This window comes from Choristoneura fumiferana, chromosome 15 (genome assembly GCF_025370935.1).
Source record: "Choristoneura fumiferana chromosome 15, NRCan_CFum_1, whole genome shotgun sequence".
In the NCBI taxonomy this organism is placed as follows: Eukaryota; Metazoa; Arthropoda; class Insecta; order Lepidoptera; family Tortricidae; genus Choristoneura; species Choristoneura fumiferana.
In genome coordinates, this window is record NC_133486.1 from 4,708,131 (window position 1) to 4,729,396 (window position 21,266).

A 21,266-nucleotide genomic window follows, 5' to 3' on the forward strand; every position below is an offset into this window, starting at 1 on the left:
ATTGTTGATGTCTTTGTTAGTACCTAAAAAACTTTGAATATGAAACTACCGTTAATCTCACTCATATTTAATGAAACCTATCCGGATAATTCACGTCTCAAATCAAGTTAATTATATCGAAAATACAAACTGAGACATGGATGCACAGAAAAACCAGAAAAAGAGACCAGCGCTGGGAATCGAACCCAGGTCCTCAGCAATCCGTGCTGCGTGCTATAACCCCTACACCACCGCTGGACAGGAATCTAGACACGAATTTTTCTATGCATACATATCTCAGGTTGCTTATTTCTACTACGCTAATTAATTAATTAATTTGATTGCTTAGTAGCGACATCTCTTGTCTGGGTGAGCGGTTGGTTCCGAAAGAGTGTGACGTCTCTCGATGAGAGCGGAACATAGATGTCGCTAGTGCTGCTGCATAAGTAGCCTAGTAGAAATAAGCAACCTGAGATATGTATGCATAGGAAAAATTCGTGTCTAGATTCCTGTCCAGCGGTGGTGTAGGGGTTATAGCACGCAGCACGGATTGCTGAGGACCTGGGTTCGATTCCAGCGCTGGTCTCTTTTTCTGGTTTTTTCTGTGCATCCATGTCTCAGTTTGTATTTTCGATATGGTTTCACGGGATACCCGTAAAAGTAACAAATTTGGAGTTGAAATAAAAAATACAAAATAATAATTATATTAAATAGTAATTAAGATTTCATGTTATACAAACTTTTTTTACAAATAAGTACCTACCTACTTACACCTTAAAAGCCGTGACGCTTTACGAGTAGGTCTCTCACAGACGCCATTTTAAGTGTTCCCATTTGTAAAACTTTGCGTGGCTATCGTTAATAATTCCTAGCTTTTTACTACCGTGTGAAAAAAGGACATAAAATTTCACGGTTACCAGAATGTTAACTTTAAATACCTACCTTTACTTCACCTGTTAGATAACCAAAGTAATTCGCAAGATTAGACATTTTACTACGTGACATAGACGGTGGTTACTTTTAATTGAAATTTGTGTTTTAGCGTGGAGAGAGTAATACAGCCGGTGAAAATTACTGGCACTTGAGGTATCCCATCTCAGGCCTCTAGGTTGGCAACGCATCTGCCATCCCCTGGTGTTGCAGGTGATCTCTACCATCAGCAGACCTACGTGCTCGTTTGCCATCCAGTAGAATAAAAAAATACATTAGGGGCCTGTTTCACCATTGTAGACTAAAAAAATACAATTAGGGATGCCGTCTCTGTTTGTTTTTTGTCGCGTAAACAAGTCGTAAATAATTAACATTCACCCAACGATACTTCACTTGGTCTGTGGGTGTGAAAACATGATGTACAAAATCCTGATCCTCGTACACGTGATAAAATTACTGTGATTTTGTTCATTATGTAACGGTAATTTTTGATTACTAGACATATTTCGGAAAACGACCTTTTTTACAAGCTTTTCTTTAGTTTTGTCACCTGTCCCGTTGGTTCTGTCTGTCTGTTGTAGTAATTTTTGCAATAATCTGGTAGTGACATTCCGGTAGTCCGGCCAGGATCGTCTCCACAGGACGGAACTCTTCAACGGTTAATGGCATCGACTTGAAATTTGGTATTCAAATGTAGTTCGGGTGACAATGAATGTAAAGTCGACAAAAAGTACAGTCAGCAAAAAATCTTGTATCAAAATATATTTTTTACCAAAAATTTTTAATGTATATGCCATGTTACGTAATATTCATTGAATTTATAGTGTTTTTTTTAAATCTATGGTATTATATTTGTCTCTTTCTAGGTAAAACGCTTTTCTCTTGTTATGCAGTAAGTAGGTGACGTCACATGAAAGTATGTCTTTCTCTGTCTAATCTTGGATTTCAAACGCACCTAAAACTCTACTATATTGAAAGGTAGATTAAAAAAGGTTTTTCCCATTTTTGACTTGCTTTGATTTATATAAAAAAGTCAAATACCTTAAATACACATTAGGGGTAAATATGAGGGAGGCCTAATACAAGAGTGAACGTCATACGGCTGATACGGTGATGAGTCAAATACCGTATTATATTTAAGTTTAAGATCTCGTTACAGCTCTGAAAGTCTCCGTAGGTACCTGATCGCACGTGTAGGTACATTATGAATTCAAAGCTACAACTTCCTATTATTACCAGAGGGGCTCTGCCGTCCTGGCTCAAGCGAAGCGCAACCGAGCGCGCGATCAGAGTTGCCAGAGTCACAAAAATACACTTTTTTAGTTAAATGTCACGTTTTTTTTGGATTGCATTGGAACATCTAAAGAAATAAAGAGTTATTGTATTGTATTGTATCAAAAGGGCTGTTTAGCCAGCTAAGCACCCACAATGCCACACTATTTTCATACGATCCAAGCAGAATTTAAAAAAACGATTTGGATGAAAAAGTAGTACCTACTTATACTACGGGTGAAGTAAAACATCGTGAGGAAACCTGCACAGCCAGCGAAGCAAGGAAAGAACACGCCAAGTCACCTTTTTTAAAATTGAGATTTTAATCTCAAAACGTAGAGCTCGCAAAGTACTTAGTAGGACTTACCATTGAATTAAATAATCTGAAAACAAAAATATTATTTTTTAATTTTCAAATAATAGTATTGTTTTTGATGACTAACTTTCAAACCGCGTTAACTCTAAAAGTTTCTTAGGTTCACACGTTCTTTCCGTGGACCCTTCGAATAAGCTAGGTCAAACTAAGTCATTCCAAGTAGTGGTAATATTTAAAAATAAACATTTTTATGTATCTTTTTGTGACTGTATTTTTTGTTGACTGTATTGTCACCCAACCTTCATAATGTACAACAAAATCATGTCAATCTGACTACTAAAAGTGGTTCAAAATTAACTCGCAAGATAATAAAATTTCTAATTCCAATGGTTAAGAAGACGTTACGTTTATTTTTTATAGGCGTAGTGTAATATAAGTATGGCAACACCGCAGGTGATTTAGTACGATGCGCACGCGCCGCTCGCTATAACGTCATCCAGTTGCTAAGGTGATTTACTACAACTAGATATAAAAAAAACGACTTAATGTTAGTTATTTAGTTTAGATTTTTAAAACACATTCAGATTTAGTTGCCTATGTTTTATTTAAGATGGCTCTCATCCAAATTTTATCCAAATCCGTCCAGCCGTTTCAGCGTGAAGGAGTAACAAACATACTCACTCACTCTCAAACTTTCGCATTTATAATATGAGTAGGATATATTCTTTAAAATGCGGTATTTGGTCTAGCATAGTCAGTCGAGGAAAACTAGATCCTCGAAAAAAGTTTTGTATAGGGATTCGCCTTTACTTAACAGACAGACAGATAAGGGGTCGAGCTGTATAAAAGATTGAAAAAGACTGCCTTAGACGACCGTTTATACCTGCTGAGCTGGCAACGTTGCATTTTTGTTAGTTTTCTCGATTATTCCATAAAATTGAATGAAAATTAATAATGTTGTCTGATAGAACACTTCTTAATATATAAGTTAATGTGTCTGCTACAATAATTATTCGTTATAGACTTTTATTTTCTTAAAAAAAACCGGTCATAAACATTAATTCGTTTTAAAGGAATATAAAATTCTATCACGAATAATTATTGGAGTAGACACCTTAACTTATATATTGAAAAGTGTACTATCAGAAAACATTTTTAATTTTCATTCAATTTTTATGGAACAATCGAGAAAAACTAACAAAAATGCAACGTTGCCAGCTCAGCAGGTATAAACGCTCTTAATACATCACCAACACTCGTAATTTTTGTACATGTCGCCCGTAATTCAAAATAGGCAGTAATGAGGTGCGGGATTACGCTAGCAATAATAAATGATGCCTTGAGATTAAGATTAAGATAATAATTAACAGTTACTAAGTGGGAAATGAGTGGTTACCGGTTAACTAACGATGTTAATTGGTTATTATCGCTGTATACTGTTATTGATAAGTTACAGGTTAGGTTACTGACCTTCTGTTCCGGGTTGATACATTTATCCATACTGTGTGTGTTTGTATGTTAGTCCGTCTTTCACGTCGAAACGGAGAGACGGATCGACGTGATTTTTGGCATAGAGCTAGTTAAAGGCCAGAGACTTTTTATCCCGGAAAAATGCACATGTTTCCGAGGGAACAGCGCGTGGTAAGCTAGTTTAACTGCAATGTAGAGTGTATAACGTGGCTTTTTCGTGATTCTCGAATGGAGACCGCGGATCGCACGCGTAGGACGTCCACCACAGCGAGATGGACGGATGATCTGGTTAAAGCCGCGGGTTCAAGGTGGATGCATGCCGCTTCCAACCCTAACCGAAGCAAGTGGAGGTCCAAAGAGGAGACCTATGTCTAACAGTGGACGTCCTACGGCAGATATAATGATGATGATGACCCGTGGCTTTGTACGCGTAGGGGGAAGTCCCGTAAAGCCGGACGGCACTCATCGCCGGACACTCGTAATATCTCGCTAATTTTTTATGATTACTATAAGCCAAAATATGGACCATATAAAAAATGCGGCGGACTCCCCTGCACTTATTTTATCAAATATTAGATAGGACCCATAACAAATAAATGTGTGTTAAATACTTGTGATGTATACATGTCATTTAATAATATTGTAAATCTGTTAAAAAAAAAAAAAAACCTCGTTGAGTTTCTTGCCGGATTCTTCTCAGCAGAGGTTTTTCCGAACCGGTGGTAGATTTTTTTGACATTCATAAGTGCTTGTTATAGCCTAAATTGAATAAAGATATTTTGACTTTGACTTTGACTTTGAATGTATTCAAATATTACGAGTGTCCGGCGATAGGATAGGTTCCGTCCGACTTTACGGGACTTCCCCCTAAGCACGCCTAAGGTTGGATTGAAATTCCAGTGTTCAGCAAAAATAACCGTGGTAATTACTAAAAAGTGCATCGTGGATTTCATGAATGTTGCTCGAAAAACTACAGCCACAAAATGTCTTTCCTCTAATCCTAGTGGTTGGTACTTTGGAATTTTATCCCGCTCTCATCGAAATATCGGGGTAATAAGTTCTTCCCGTGTATTACAGATAACCGTTGGCGAAGAAAAGTTCTCGAGTGGATACCACCAACCGGAAGACAAAGTGTGGGCAGTTCTCCCACCGGGTGGACTGGCGACATCGTGAGAGTTCCAGGAAACCGGTGGATGCAAGAGGCGAGTTGTCATTCATTGTTGGTGTTCAAGGGAGGCCTTTGTTTAGCAGTGGACGTCTTCCAGTTGATGATGAAGTTGTTCCCAAGGACGCACGATAAAAAACGAATTCTTCGCAGACAAAGTCACAGGCAATAGCTAGTGTTGGATATTTCCCACAACTTAGTACGGAACCGTACGTGTATTTCAACTCGCACTTGGCCAATTTTTATTTGGTACCTACCAAAGCCTGAGAAAACCCGACGAACCACAAGATAAAGTAAGGATTAGGATGTTAATTCAATTACTTTTTATTATTAGGCTCGTAATCCAACAGACGGAAGTATTTCGCATTATTTTTATTGGCGTCTTAAAGTCTTGCCGACTTCCTTGATGTAATCAATATACAAACGCTGTGTTAGTGTAGTGGTGAATCAGGGGGGCTAGTACGAAATTCGAAAATCGAAGTTCATATCGTACCGTCCCTCTCACTCTCGTTTTAAATAATGTAAGCGTCAGCGGGACGGCAAGATACGAATTTGGAATTTTGCACTTCGTAGTATAGGACCAGTAACGTTACATTGTAAGTTCCTATTAAGAGTCTTTAATAACTGAGTCGAGCCCTAATTGTGTTTTTTATAAGATTTGATATAACATACAACACAATGATATATTAAACACCACGATATAGTAAGCAGTAGATACATAAAACACATGGGCGTCGCCAGGGGGGGCAGGGAGGGGCAGCTGCCCCCCCTAGAGATTCTAATAAACCAACCAAACCAAAGTCTTAAGTCCTTGACTTGACTTGCTTGATCGATCATTCCTGTACGTCGAAACCGAAACTAATGGATTCACCAATTCCAATAAATACTGACAATTCATACTCCATCCCCCCCATGGGTCAGACGCCCATGAGAAAACAAAAGTACAATCGATGCCCTTACGTAACAAAAGAAAGAAAGAAAGAAAATAATTTATTTATAACAGCAATGACACATAATTAGGAAAAATAACAATAACAACAACATAAGTAGTATCCAATCTCAACACGCTAATGCCCAATAGACGACACCCCACTGTCATCTCTATTGCTAATGACATAATTGCCACGACTCGCCTCGACTGTACATGAATTTAGCTTGAGGAATAAAAAATCCTTTCGGAAGATTCCGCAGTATTGTCAATGGCTACCATATCTAACGAGCTTGCTCCACATAGCGTCTTGTGCTGTTTTCTCTCTTTGTCGATGGCTGTATTGATGTGAAAGCGTAAATAGACATCATTTCGCACAAAATAACAGACAAGGTCTAAATAAAGTCGCAATACACATACAATGGAGAAGTGATCGGACCGACTATTCCTAACTGAACCACTGAACTGCACTAGCTGAGAGGGTCAAGGAACATATTGCAGCTGTTAAAAATCGACAAGTGAATAAGTCAACCATAGCCGAACATTTATTGGAGTCAGGACCAAACCACTGGATTGAGCTTGCTTCACAATCCCAAAATCCTCTCCACGGAACGTCATTTCTACTCAAGAAAGGTACGTGAAGTGGTTGAAATAAAAAAGCAAAAAAATTTCAACCGGGACGATGGATATAAGCTTCCGTCTTCGTGGAATCTTTTTATAAATAAGTATCTGCGTCGGGATGTCTCCATTTCCTCCATGGATGTCGTAAGAGGCGAATGAGGACATAGGTTAAGGTACACCGTAGGCGATAGGCTAGCAACCTGTCCCTATTGTACCGTTTTTGTCAAACTTAAAACCTAAAATTGCTAAAAGTGGCTCCGAAGCGGTAACGTTTCGTGTGCTCTGCCTACCCCATTTGGGAATACAGACGTGATTTTTATGTATAATGTATGTATGCGTCGGGATGAATGTTCGGAGGGACGATCGGACGTTGTTAGTGTTGTGTGTCGGTGTGATGGGGTGACAAATAAAAATGACCAAGTGCGGGTAGTTCGTGATACGAGTGCCGGTACTTTTTGTGATCAAGTGCGGGTAGTTCGAAGGATTCACGCTGCTAGGCAGACTTGATACCCTACACTTTAGTCTACTCGTGACCACGGCCACTTTAATGTGGTTAAAAGTCGAGGTAAATATTACTCGTGTGTTGTAGCGTGATGTCCCGATTGTGATATTTTGACTATAACTACGAGAACTAACTCGTAACTGATAGGTAAGGGTGAAGCATCCATAGAACCCCTATTCTCATCGGCTTACCCAATCTTCACAATATTTATAGGGCAACAGGATATTCAGTATTTATGAAGAATAAAGATTATAAAATATATATCTATCTATCTATCTATCACGGAAAGATCTGACGCTACGCCACTGGAAATATACTTACAATTGACTTGACACGCAAACACTGTTATTGTTACGCATTATTGTTTTTTATTTTTTTGTCATTTAAAATTTGTTTTTCCATTTAATATTTTTAAGTTGGTATATTGGTATCATCATCATCAGCCAGAAGGCGTCCACTGCTGAACATAGGCATCTCCCTTAGAAGGCCACAATGAACGAGAACTCGCTATTTTCATTTACCGGTTACCCGCAATTCTCACGATGTCGTCAGTCCACCTAGTGGGAGGCCTGCCAACGCTTCGTCTTCCGGTTCGCGTTCGCCACTCGAGAACTTTTCTCCCCCAACGGTTATCTGTTCTTCGAGCGATGTGGCCCGCCCAATGCCACTTCAACTTGCATATTTTTCCAGCTATGTCTCATGTATGTTGGTGACTTTGGGCTTTTCGACGAATTTCCGTATTCAGGATTGTATCGCGCAAATAAACTCCAAGCATAGCTTTCCGTGGGGTGCCCGGGCAAGAATAGCTCTTCCCCATCTCATCCCGTTGGGTGTCGTAGAAGGCGACCAAGCGAAAATCCAGAAGACGGGCTTTAACTTGCGTATTCTTCGAGCTATGTTAATGACTTTAGTTCTTCAGCAAATTTCAAGATTCTGGATCAGTTTCCTGTCGAACCTCCGCGCAAACGTAAAATAATTATTAAACGATTTTTCACAAAATTTACAACGCAACATTTAGCAATCCAACAGTGCCTCCAAAACCTTGAATTCATACGCGTTAGCGAAATTACTCACGGACAATGGTTCCCTGGCATATACAATCCAATAAGTCACGGTTTGTACTAAAAAGCTCGAATTAGCAATTCGTTCCTTTTTATTTATCCAAGAGGTTCGCACACGCGATGTGGGTGTTAACCGTTTGAGAATGTAGCCGGGAAGACCGGAGCTGGGTTTGAAAATATAGTAAAATAATGGTGATTTAACACGACTAGTAATAAGGCCGTGCACAGACCTAACTATGTTGATGTGTATCTCTATGGTATAACTTTTTTTTTAAATAGCCTATATAGTGTCCCAGTGCTGGGCAAAGACCTCCTCTTTCTCCTTCCACTCGTTTCTGGCTTCGGCAAAATGTTGCTTACCTTCTTTTAGGCCTACCTCTGCTCCGGTGCCCGTCGCTTGGAACCCAATCAGTGGTGATTTTGGCCCAACGATCCGAATGCATCCGGCAGACATGACCAGCCCAGTCCCACTAACGTATGGTATAACTAACGTATAAATATTAATTGTTCTGTCGAATTAATTGTCATGGTTTGTTGAAATCATGGCTGCAGAATATAAGGAAGTGGACGAATAAGTAATCAGTGCAGAGCAACTGTATCGGATAGCTCAAGACAGGGAGAATTTTTCATACCTAACGGCCCACCTCCAGTTATGAAGTGACACTTTATAAGAAGAAGAAGATTTAATGTGTAAATTTTAGACGAATAAAGTCAAGTTTTCACACGTTCACAAAGTAATTAGTATTTTCGGGTTTTAGCTCAAGCGAAGTTTGGTCATTTATAATACCTGCCTGTACCAAAGCTTTTTATATAAATTTATTTAGTTTTACATTTGAATTAGAACTGATGTCGATCAAATCTACTTAACTAAAATTATAAAACAAAATTGATGTCTTATTTATGATCAGAAATTGGGAATTTAATAAAATTTTGACATAAAACTGCTAATTTATTAATGTATACGCAACGCATAATAATAATTATAATTAATGGTGTCCAAATTACAATTTATCATCAAATTGTATCATTAATTAATTTTGTGATAATTAGCATAAAGTGATATCTGATGTCTAGTAAAATATAGCATTTTAAACGTGAAATCTTATTTTAACGAGGGTTTCGGTGACAGACTCGTTGCTCGTGGGGTTCTTTTGTCAACTTTGACATTTGTGTCACGTGTGGATTGGTTTATTTGTAGGGTAAATCGTTAATTATTGGCAGTGGCCACCTTTGAATAACTGGCCACCTTAAACTAACAATGAAATCTATTTTTTTAGGTGACCAGATTTTATTTAAGGTAGCCAGTTACTGAAGGGTGTTTAGTAGTTGACACCTTATACCAATTATACTGTAATAGCGTGTGTTTTTCCAATCTGACTTTTAAAGTTATCAGAATTGATAACCTAACCAACAAAAAGTTGGAAAACCTCCGACATTGACACTTCAAAGTTCAATATCTCAAAAACGGCTGAACCGATTTTTATGAGTCAATGTCTAAGAACCATCGCCAGAAAACCTGCTTTCAAATAAAAAAACCGCATTCAAAACGGTTCACTTGTTTAAGAGCTACGGTGCCACAAACAGATAGACAGACACACACAGAGATATCTACACATAGCGGTCAAACTTATAACACCCCTCTTTTTGCGTCGGGGGTTAAAAATGAACTCTGTTTAAAGGTGACTAGAATTAATTTTTAGGGTAAGGTGGCCAGTTAAAAGGTGGTTAGTAATTGTCAATTTACCCTAACTAGATTTAAGCTGTGACTTTTTCTGCAAATAATAAGGATTTCTTACTGACTGGCAAAATATCGCTATAAAACGTTTGTATTGAGTGTTTGACATCTAAAAATATACAAGGTGTTCATTAAGTAACCGAAAACCTCCGACACCCCAAAAATATATTTTCATTTTGTGTTAGTTGATTGCATTTATTTCGAATACCTTTATTATTTACATAAATATTCCTGTGTTTGGCTAAGTCAGTAATTCTACTTGATTTATAAACTCTACAATCATAATTTGTTTTTTTACCGACGAAAAAACCGGAGTAGGTTCTCAAGTCGACGCGTATATATTTTTTTTGTCAGTTGCGCTTAGCCGTTTTTAGAAGAAAATCAAAACTGACAGGAAAACGGCCAGTATTAAATTATCTAAGTAGCAAGCAAGGTTGCTAAAATATTTATTCGTATAAAAAGAACATATGGCACCAAAAAAAAAACACTAAAGGGTTGTAGATACAAAAACTCTGACCAATGAGTCAGGCAGACCCTTGCCAATTTCGACCAGTTGCCACTGCCAGTTGCCAGCGGCCATCGTGGGAAACGGAACTTCCCCCCCAGTGTTACGTAACGACCCCCGACCGTTATGACAGGTGCGCGGGCGCCCGCGCGTGACGTCACTTCCGGCCGCGCTTCCTGTGGGGGCGCATGCGCAGCAGATAATTTGATCCAAATTAATTTAGTATTTCTAATAGCACTAAGGTTTGCTGCAGGCTTGTGTAAAGTCGAATAAACTGATGCATGTAGCACGGTTTGGGATGCGCCGAAGTTCGTTTCACATTCGGTTTAATCGAATTTCGGCATTCGGCCGAAATTTGGCACTAGTAAAGAAGAACCTACTTGTACTATTTTGACTGAAATTAATAGAATAGAAAGCATATCAGTAAAATATGCAACAAAAATGAAATAAACTTAGGACATGTTATTTTAATAAACATCTTGATTACAATTAGTAAATTGAATTAAATAAAAAGATTTTGGTTAAAAAAAATCTTACAAACTAAGCATTTTCAATTGTTAAAGGGTGTTCTCAGCAATTAACAATCTCTTCTCATCAGAGGCAGGATATTGAACCGAAGTTCGGCCGATTATTTTTATTTTTACCGAATGTTCGGTCGAAGTTTGTATTCGGTTCAAACCACATTCGGCCCATCTCTAAACACGGTGGAACCTTTTATTAATGAATTTCACTATGAGTTCCTTCACGAAAGTATTGGATGTCAACATGATATCAGTAGCACAAAGTTTCCACCCTGGTACACGATTCAGTTTGTTAGACTGTACAGTCAGCAACAGAAGTGGATGAACGAGAAGTGGTTATGATGCTTAAAATGATCTACCTACACACGACTCTACTGACAAGGTAATAAGAGAATGTTTTGAGCATCAAACCAGCTAATCCTCTTCTGCTGCTGACTGTACATATAGGACTAAGTACTAAAAATCCTGACACTGTACTAGAATGAACAGAACTATTCCTATCTCCTTTCTGTTTATACATGTGTAACAATATCTTGAGAGAGCAATAAAACCGAATTGCCCCGAAATATTCCGAATAGCTCAGACTGAGCGACCCGCCGAACGGCAACCGAATCATATTGAACGATTAAATGTATATTTCTGTATTTTTATTAAATGGTGTCAGTGTCGAGCAATAGGGCATATTAGGCAAAGCTCTGTGCAGGGGGCGACACTAGCGCAAACCTCCATGACAACGTCAGTTCTCTTTCTACTTTGTCGCCATGACAGATCATGACCAAAGAGTATTAGTATTAGTAAATATAGAAAACATTATATTTATTAGTAACAATAGAATATGATATTTACTTTGATAGTAACGATAGAGCTATATTTCCAAAAAAAATGAAATAATATGATATAATGGCATTTAAGATACTCAAAAAACTGTTTACGGTTTTGTCTAGCACTTTAGTTTAGCTGCACTCTGACGGCAGAATATTGCAGTACCTAATATTCCCTATTGTCTACGTATAAAGACTTATTATTTACTAGCTGTGGCCCGCCACTCCGACCGCGTGGAATTCGTTTATCCTTCCCTGGGACTCAAACTATCTGTATACTGAATTTCATCTAAATTGGTTCAGCGGTTTAGACGTGATTGAGTAACAAACATCCAAACATACAAACATTTTCATAAACTTTCACATTTATTAAGTAGTATTCGTAGGCAATTGTATCGTATTTCTCATTTAAAAAAGTACATAATATATATTTTTTTACTGTGCCTATTGTGTGTGTGCCTCGAATGAATTTTAACCCCTTCAAGAATGGTCGATTCCGACAAATATTCCAAATCTTAGAATAATTCTGATGCAGAAATATCAAAGCGGCTTTGGGTTCTCAAAGCATTACATTAACCTACTTGGCAATGAATGGCGCTCTCTTACCCTGGAGGCATTTAATTGTGTGGTCCGTTGTGCCTGGAGGAGTCCAGCATTCTGTCACGAAAACCTTTAGTACTTAAATGTTGGGAACAGGAATATTTAAATTCATTCAATTGCTAAAATTCCAAAGAAATGTTTTTAAAGTGCTATAAGTAAATTAAGTTTCTTAAAAGTATAAAATTGCCTTTGTGCATGTATCTCAAAGTTTGTCAATTGTATTTTGTTTCTTTCCTTTGGACTTACAACAAAGAGTTTAACATTATTTCAATAAGTTATTGTGAAATTGCCATTAATGACTTCACTCTTGACTGTATTGGCATTGTCACGGAAACTACATATCTGTGCCAAGTTTTTGGTCATCCTGGCCACAATTTAGACCATTATTTTACTCATATATATTACACGAAAAAAAATTCGCGATCAAACAAATTTTGCAAGCTAAAAAGTTTTTTTCACGACACTGTTTGAAAATGTGGCCATATAGATAACCTAAATCCAGTACCCAAAACTGCCTATATATGTACATTTAACATTTATGGCTCGCAAAACACGACAACAATGTAACATTACGAAAACAGGTCGTATCAATATATGTATTTCATAATACGATACGACTTTTTAGAATATAATTTCCGAATTTCATTCCTGGCGTGCTGAGCTGGAGTGCCGGCGTGCCCTCCCGCCAGGGAGGGGTGACACTATTTTTATTTCCTCGCAGTGATCGTGAAAAGCACAATGTTTAGTCTCGGCCAAAAGTGCAATAGATAAACTCGTATTACCGAAGGCCTCCCGTCCGTCTATTGCTTACTTTCGTGCCTCTAAAACAATGTACTATTTTTCACTTCTCATGCTCGTTGTATTTCCGCTGCATAAAGTAAAATCTTCGTCTAAGACCAAGGTAATCAGGTGTTAACAGCGACAAAGAAAAAAGTTTCTATATATTTTTTAATATTTTTTTAATTTTTATTTTACGTGAAACTAAAAATTAGTGAAATCAATCAAAATAAATCAATAAAACAAAAAAAATATAATTTATAATATCAGTTCAGAGAGGGTGATGCGGCCAATGTCCTAGGATCGATGCATGTGGCAGAAAATCTCAACGACGTGTGTGCAGGATTCGGTGACTTTCAGGATTCCAATTCAAGGAAGACGTTTATTGTGCGATACAAATGAATTTATTGCATAGATGGTACGATACAATATTAAAAGTGAGCTTTTTCGTGACCGGTGACTTGCAAGGAATAGAGTTTCCAAAAATCTGTGTAGAGAGCGGGTAGTACTTTGTAGTTTATTTTTTAGTCTAAAATTGTATTTTATATTATTTTTAATGTATTATAGTAAAAAGCTTCTAAAAATACTTTTTAGAAGAATAGAAACCCTGTCATAAGTGTAAAAGTATAAGATATCGCTTCCTAGACCCAGATAAGACCAAATTTGTCACGGTTTTTGTAGAACAGTGGTCATTCTCGAATGAATCGAATCTTTATCCAACTTCTTATAATTTTCCGCTTATTTAAGAATCATCATGTTGAATCTACTAAGTATTAGGAACTGAGACTTTTTTTTAACAGAATTGTTAAATTTTCATTTCAAAATGTAAAAAGTAAAAAGACTACGATTAAATTTTACAGAATTGCGACAGAAATTCAGTGAAATTCCGAAATTCAAATGTAATGAGGGCTATCGCGTATGAATTCGCCGCTAGAGGCGCTAGTGTAGCGTGAGGTCTCTGAAATGTCAAATCTCATAGTTTTTGGGAGAGCTACGAGGGTTTATTTATAATTAGAATAATTTTGTGAATATTTTGCATTACCTGAAATTAATTATGGCAATTATGCGTTACGGGGCAATGAATGTCTGTGTTTTGAGACAGTTTTATCTTTCGGAACTTTTGTCCACCCTTTTTTTCCGAACAAAACAAGACTACGCAACACTGGTTACTCGATATTTTTATAGTACGGTTTTAAGGTATATTAAACATGATTTTAATCTAAACTTTGTTTTCACGCCCGTAATAACAGACATTGAAAGCCACACTTTAAAACCTCACGCAACAGTGGCGCCATCTAGAAAGACAGAAAACGATAGTAGCGCAAGCAAACTCGTGAGTAAAAGCTGGCATAAGTACAGTGCCATATAAACGTTCCAAAATAGGGCACAGGCCTCCGTTCAAAATGAGAGGGTTTGGGACGTAGTTCTCACACGGGCCCAGTACGGATTGAGAACTTAAGTCCAGGGTAGTACTCGTAATTTTTCCATTGTGCTAACTCAGGGTTTCACAAAGTGGGGTACGCGAACCCCTAGGGGTTCGCTATTCGACGGTAGGGGGTTCGCGACAAGGTTTACGTGATGGTGGCTGCAAGACTGGCAAGATGATTAAGATTGGTTTTGGGAGTATTTTTGTATTTTTTATTTCAACTCCAAATTTGTTACTTATTTGTTTGTTATTTGTTGTTGTTTGTTTCAGTTTGTATTTTCGTTGGCAAGACGATTCTTAGATTCTTACCTATATTGGTTACCTTTTATTAAAATAAATAATATACATTATATTATCATCATGATTGAAATAAATATAAACTTAGTTTCTCCAACAGCCAGTTTTATTACTTTCTTTGGGGGGGGGGGGGGGGGAGTTAGGGTTCGCTGTCGTCTAGAAACTTTAACAGGGGTACGTGGAGCGATAAGTTTGAGAAACCCTGTGCTAACTATTGTGAAAATTCTACCGCAACGTCTAAGGTCACACAGCCTTAACCTCCATCTTATAAAAGAATTGACGATGTGCGTTAATGAGATTTTAATTTCTAAGCGGTACGTTTTCTTCGTTTACTTATAAGCGGGCTAATTTGGGGTCCAAGTCATAAGTGTTGAATTAAAAGAATCATTTCATCTTCAGAACCTTGCCTTACCCCTAAGTTTATTAAATATAGCATATTATTAAAAGGATTAATATCCTACATACATACATACATAAAATCACGCCTCTTTCCCAACGGGGTAGGCAGAGACTACATCCTTCCACTTGCTACGATTCTGGCATACAACTCTCGCTTCCTCTACATTCACATACATTTTAATAATATGCTTTAATTAATGAACTTTTAGTTTAGAATAGTCGTATACAAATAGTTCTAATTTGATTGTTAGTTCTTATATTCTGTATTGTTTATTAAATAAATAAATAAACTCTTAAATAAAACCTATGGAGACTTAAAAATTCATGTACTCAGAAAGAAGTATTTACAACTAATGAGGGATCTCTTCCGCCTAGTTTAACCTAGTTTAGAGTAGACTATAAAGATAAGCAAGTATTAGAAGATAAAATAAGCAAATAGTCAAAATTACGTGCAGTAAAAAGAAAAACAAACAAAAATAATAAATTATATTAAGAGTACTTAACTATTATTTTATTGCAATTGCAGATGCTAATAATACTAAATGTGATAATGATTTAAAATCTCAAAGCTTTTTAGTTATGACTGGACTACAGGTAAATTTCATACCTCCAATAAAATTACATAACCTTATGTACATATAAAAATAAACTCAATTTTACAAACAAAATATAAAATATGACACAAAAACGGACACAGTCTCGCGAAAATAATCGTAGTGAAAAATGAAGTCAGGGCATTGTATCGCTAGGGTCTTTTATCTTGCACCACCAGCGATGTGCCTTAAAAATTGCTTGCGGTACGCTGGTCGTCAACAATGGCGGAGACGTTACTTTTAACAATTTTATTCAGATTAGTTTTCACTTCAGTGACCCGATAAATGACCCTGCTATGGTTAAGTGGAAAGAAATGCAAGACTGTGATTATTGGGTCCGTGAAGAGAGATCTCTATATAGGGCGTCCCTTATGCTATAACACATTTACCCCCTATTTCACCATCCATTGACTAAATTTATCTGACGGATAAATGTGATGCCGTCTCTGTTTGTTTTGTTCGAATAGACGGAGACGGCATCACATTTATCCGTCAAATAAGATTAATCAATGGGTGAAACAGCCTTTTAAACTCGTTAATGAACTAAAACAATCACTTTGCTCACCAGCGACCTGATAGCTAAGCTACGTTTATGCAAGGCATGCAACACAGCCTACCATCGGTGCATGGTGAACGGTTGTGTTGCTCTGAAGACGTGTTCTGGTTGAGTTCGAAATGCATCAGTGTGTGTGGCGGTGTTGGTAATAGTTGGGTTTGTGTGTGTACTTTCGATATTTTGACCGTCGACTTTTTTACATAAGATATATTAATTTTCGATATTTAGATACGTCCCCGTTCTTACAGTGTAGAGGTGGAGGAACTGCGTGAACACACATTTCTTGCATAAACGTAGCTATCATAAGGTGAGCAATAATTGTTTTAGTTTGCTATTATATCGTTCAGAACTCAAAACAAAATATCGGTTTTCTTTTTCTTTCTCATTTAAATCTACAGGAAAACAAAGAAAAACGACGAGTCCCGAGTGCCATTAACGTTATGGTTGTACGGATGTATTGAATAATGTTTTGCCTTCGTATTTTGTCGGGAACGTTCGTATTTATCTTGCTTTTCAATTAGCTTGAAAAACTCCAGTGGTTATTTTTTTATATCTTAATTTATTATGAAACTTTGAACAAAAGGTAATGAACATGTCAGTTACAAAACAACACAACAGTCATATACTATTGAAATGAGTAATGACTTGAATTTGGTTATCGCGCGCTGTTCCCTCGGGAACTGTGCATTTTTCCGGGATAAAAAGTAGTCTATATTACTCTTTGGCCCAAAAACTATCTCTATGCCAAAAATAACGACGATACGTCGCTCCGTTTTGACGTGAAAGATAGACAAACATACAAACACACACCTTCGTATTTATAATTTTAGTATGGATTCCAAGTATAAATAAATAGAAAGTCAAAATTGGTTTTTTGGAATCTTTTTGTATTTTTTATTTCAATTCCAAATTTTTACTTTTACGGTTATCCCGTAAAACCTAAATTGAAGATACAAACTGAAATATAGATGCACAGAAAAACCAGAAAAATAAAACCAGCACTGGGAATCGAACCCAGGTCCTCGGCATTCCTGCTGTCCAGCAGTGGTGTAGCGGTATAGCACACGGCACGGAATGCCGAGGACCTGGGTTCGATTCCCAGTGCTGGTCTTATTTTTCTGGTTTTTCTGTGCATCTATATTTCAGTTTGTATTTTCAAATAGAAAGTCTCCAGAAATTCTCTCCTAGACGTTCCACATCATCAAGCAATGAGAAAATAGGTTATGCGACTATGCGCAACGAATCAGTGGTTTAACAGTAAAACTTTGTTCCAAGTGATTGTGTCCGTTTCGACTGGCTTGCTCCATAACTGATTATCTGTTAATGATCAAGCTTAGATCCACTCAGATCTTCTAAAATTAATTATGGCGAACGGTGATGAAATAAAGCTGATGGAATTCACAAAATCGACAAAATATAGGAACGTGTAACCAATAAAGGACTCTGGTTCCTAGCTGTACGGTCAAGTGCAAAAATAAGTATCTATTCGAACCCCTCAAAAATATGTTACTACGAACGTATTGCGTCGGAGTAAGAGTCTGTGGTACTTATTTTTGAAACATTGAATAAGTTCATATTTTTACACTTGACTGTACCTAATGTGAAATAAATTTCATTCAACTCCTAACTGTAAAGCCGAGAAATGGGAGATTTGGCTATGATTTCTCTGTCGAATGTAAGTATAGAATGTCGATATGACATTAGCACCACAAAAGGTTCCACCTTAGCACACGCACGACTCAGTATCTTTGATTGTACTAATTGGGGAAAATGCATTTGATCCCTATCTGTACCTCTTTAGAAAAATAAAAATACACGATAGGATTCAAGTAAATGTAGGTACCAACTGCAGCATCGTTTCTTAACTTAACTAATTAAAATAACTGCAACAATTTACATACTATGTTATTCTTACTCATTATTTACGTTCTTAAATTGAAATCACGACGCTTCTCTTATCAACTAAACTTTAAAACTACAACATTCTATACAATTTACAAGTACCTTGTTACAACCTTCAGTATATTGTACGAATTTGCATTCCCACCGCCACGGTGCGCGCGCGCACTGATTGAGAACATTATGGCAGCCACCATGGGAAACGAATTGTTTTATTTTAAAGCTATTTTTATTGGTTTGACCATGATTTGAGAGTTGATGACCGACAGCTTCCTGAGTGGTCAAAGCAACCACAGAAAAAAATATAGATTACTGTATAATGATTTTCCAACGTATTTTATCGGAAAAGTCCGTAATTATCTTGTTCTCTCAATAAGTTTTAGTAACGATCGTACCACCGTACATTTTTCATTTTGACATTTGACACTAAATAATAAAGTTTCATATTAATGGATATGAAAATGTCACTTGTTTAAGAGAAGTCTCTTCGTTCCATTCTCCATACAAACGTAGTCCCGGTCTATAACTTTCAAACAATTGCAGATTTTTGTAAGTAAACATGTTTTTTCCGTAATTTAATAGATGGTGTACATGAATACATGCCTTCCTACGTAAGTTTAAGCTATTAAACCGTGAAATATCTTGTTGGAAGTACGATTTTTTGGTAACGCCAGAGACAATATTGATTGACATTTCGGGTGCCGGCGTATTCCGATTAAGACCCGACTTTTCTGCATGGAAAACTGCTATGCTTTGCTACAATGCATACGATATCACAAAAAATAACATAATTGTAAATAACGTACGTTCTACTGATGAACTAAAAGAATTTCTTTGCTCACCCGCGACCTTATGATAGTTAAGTTTATGCAAAATTGCGTGTTTATGCAGTTCCTCCTCAACACTGTAAGAACACCAGCCAAATATGTGGTCTACCACCCTAAAGTTGATAATCGTTTGCATGTCATAAAACAATAATGTCAATAGACGTGTATCTGTCAACTTGAAAGTTTGACTTTAGCGACATATTCATTTGATAGGAACTGGTTTAAAAATTGATAGACCACTTATTTAGCTGATAGTACTAGGAAGACGACCAAACTCGCATAAGAATTTCAAACAATCGTTTACAAAGGTGAAAAACTGTACTAGAAAGAGTAACCTCGGCCGTGAGAGGGGAAAAACTTAATTATGGTCTAAACAAAAATGTATTCTCAATAAAACTATAAACCTAGTTACTCGTAGTATCAAAAAAACTTTTATTTTATCTGTTATTTGTAAAGGTAGCTTAAAAATTGTCTTTCTGTTTTATGACACGCATCGTCAAGCTTTGATTTATAAAATTAATAAAAAGTAATCAAATCCGTAGATATTATTGTTCATCGAAAGGTTAGCACCATTTCTAATAATGTCATCGTTTTACCAGTAATCGTTCAGAATCGCTAAAATGCAAATCAAAATGGTGAATTTTCCGTAACAAAACAAAACCGTAAAAAAAAGAGAACTAATTTTCATTTCCAATTGAACGAGAAATCAAATAACGGTTTATAGTTTTTACTATTTATTCTATTAGCGTTAAGTTTCGGTCACTAAGCGAATAACGAACTGAAAGGTTTTGCACTGTCAGACACTTTTTTCTGTCAATAAAAACCTGACTGTCGGAATAAAATTTCACACAATTAAACTGTCTCGCTTTCTTCAAAAAACAAGATGTGAATCGAGTAGTTTAGCAAGTACCATCATCATTGTGTCTATTTCCATTTTACTTTTAAAAACTACTATTAGGTTCACTTTTCTGCAAACCAGGTCCTTCAAACCGCATTCTTCATACTGCCAAAGCTTAAAATTCAAATTAGCTCAATCAAAACTTAACAATTTTGGAACCGTAACTTACGCTGCGCGTGCGTCGATCACAATTCGTGAGGTCGTTCACCCCGTAAGGTACACAAAGCTAACGACTCGTGAATAGGGAAGACGTAGTTTAGTAGCTTTTGTTTCTTTTTTGGTAGATGTTAATTTCAACATGACATGTATCTAAATAGGTGAACACGACTAGAATGGGAACGGGGTGTTTGAATTGTCTAAAGACGTCTAACTTTTTATCGAATACAATAAGAAGTTAAACCAATCTTATTCAATTCACGGAAGTTTATTTCTTCATACTTGTCTTTAAAAAATACAAGAGTAAAATGAAGTAAGTACCTAAAGTAAAGGCTACAATATCTACTGCTGACTCATCTACTGGTATTATCCGATACTGTAATACTTCACTAGTTTTTTGGATGCGATACCACACTTAACAAGTCAAGGACGCACTTGTGCCTAATAATGTATGTCCATAACAGTACTCAGTTTAATAATTTAATACCCTGTCACTATATCGGATGAGAATATTCTAGAATACAAATGAAGTAAACCTGCACGAACACATGACGTAGGTATAACGAAATCTTAATAAAGGTGCCTATTAAATACTAATGTACTAATGTAGTGTAATGTAATGTGCATAATGTGTATGTAGTTACTGTAATGACTGATAACTGTTAAAAAGCTACAGTCCAAAACCACTGGAAGACTATTGCTATGAATAAAGTAATAAAGCATAAAAAATAATATAAAAAGTTTATTCTATTTTTATTTTTTTAGCTTTAAGGGCGAATCATCCTTGATTTTTACTATTAGTTTATCTTATCTTACTAATATTACTATGTTGTTTGGATGTTTGTAATACTCTCTTTACACAAAACCACTGAACTACTGAATTTGCATGAATTTTAAATACATATCTTAATATATTACTGGATTCACATTATAAGCTACTTTTATTCTGATATTATTATATGTATAGTTAATGTATGGTTGCTGTGGGATTAAAAAAGGTTTAAGCAAACCA

The 21,266-nt window shown here is 36.6% G+C and overlaps 1 protein-coding gene across 8 annotated transcripts in view; it reads right to left on the reverse strand.

Moving 5' to 3' along the window:
• LOC141435723 (uncharacterized) overlaps nt 1–21,266 on the reverse strand; it is a 186,822-nt gene that overhangs the window by 131,212 nt on the left and 34,344 nt on the right. For 2 of the 8 annotated variants that reach the window (XM_074098484.1, XM_074098480.1), the window contains exon 2: nt 2,549–2,564. The exons of the other annotated variants lie outside the window; for them this stretch is intronic. The gene's annotated coding sequence lies outside the window, so the exon portion shown is untranslated. The remainder of the gene's footprint in view (nt 1–2,548; nt 2,565–21,266) is intronic. 8 annotated transcript variants of the gene reach the window in all.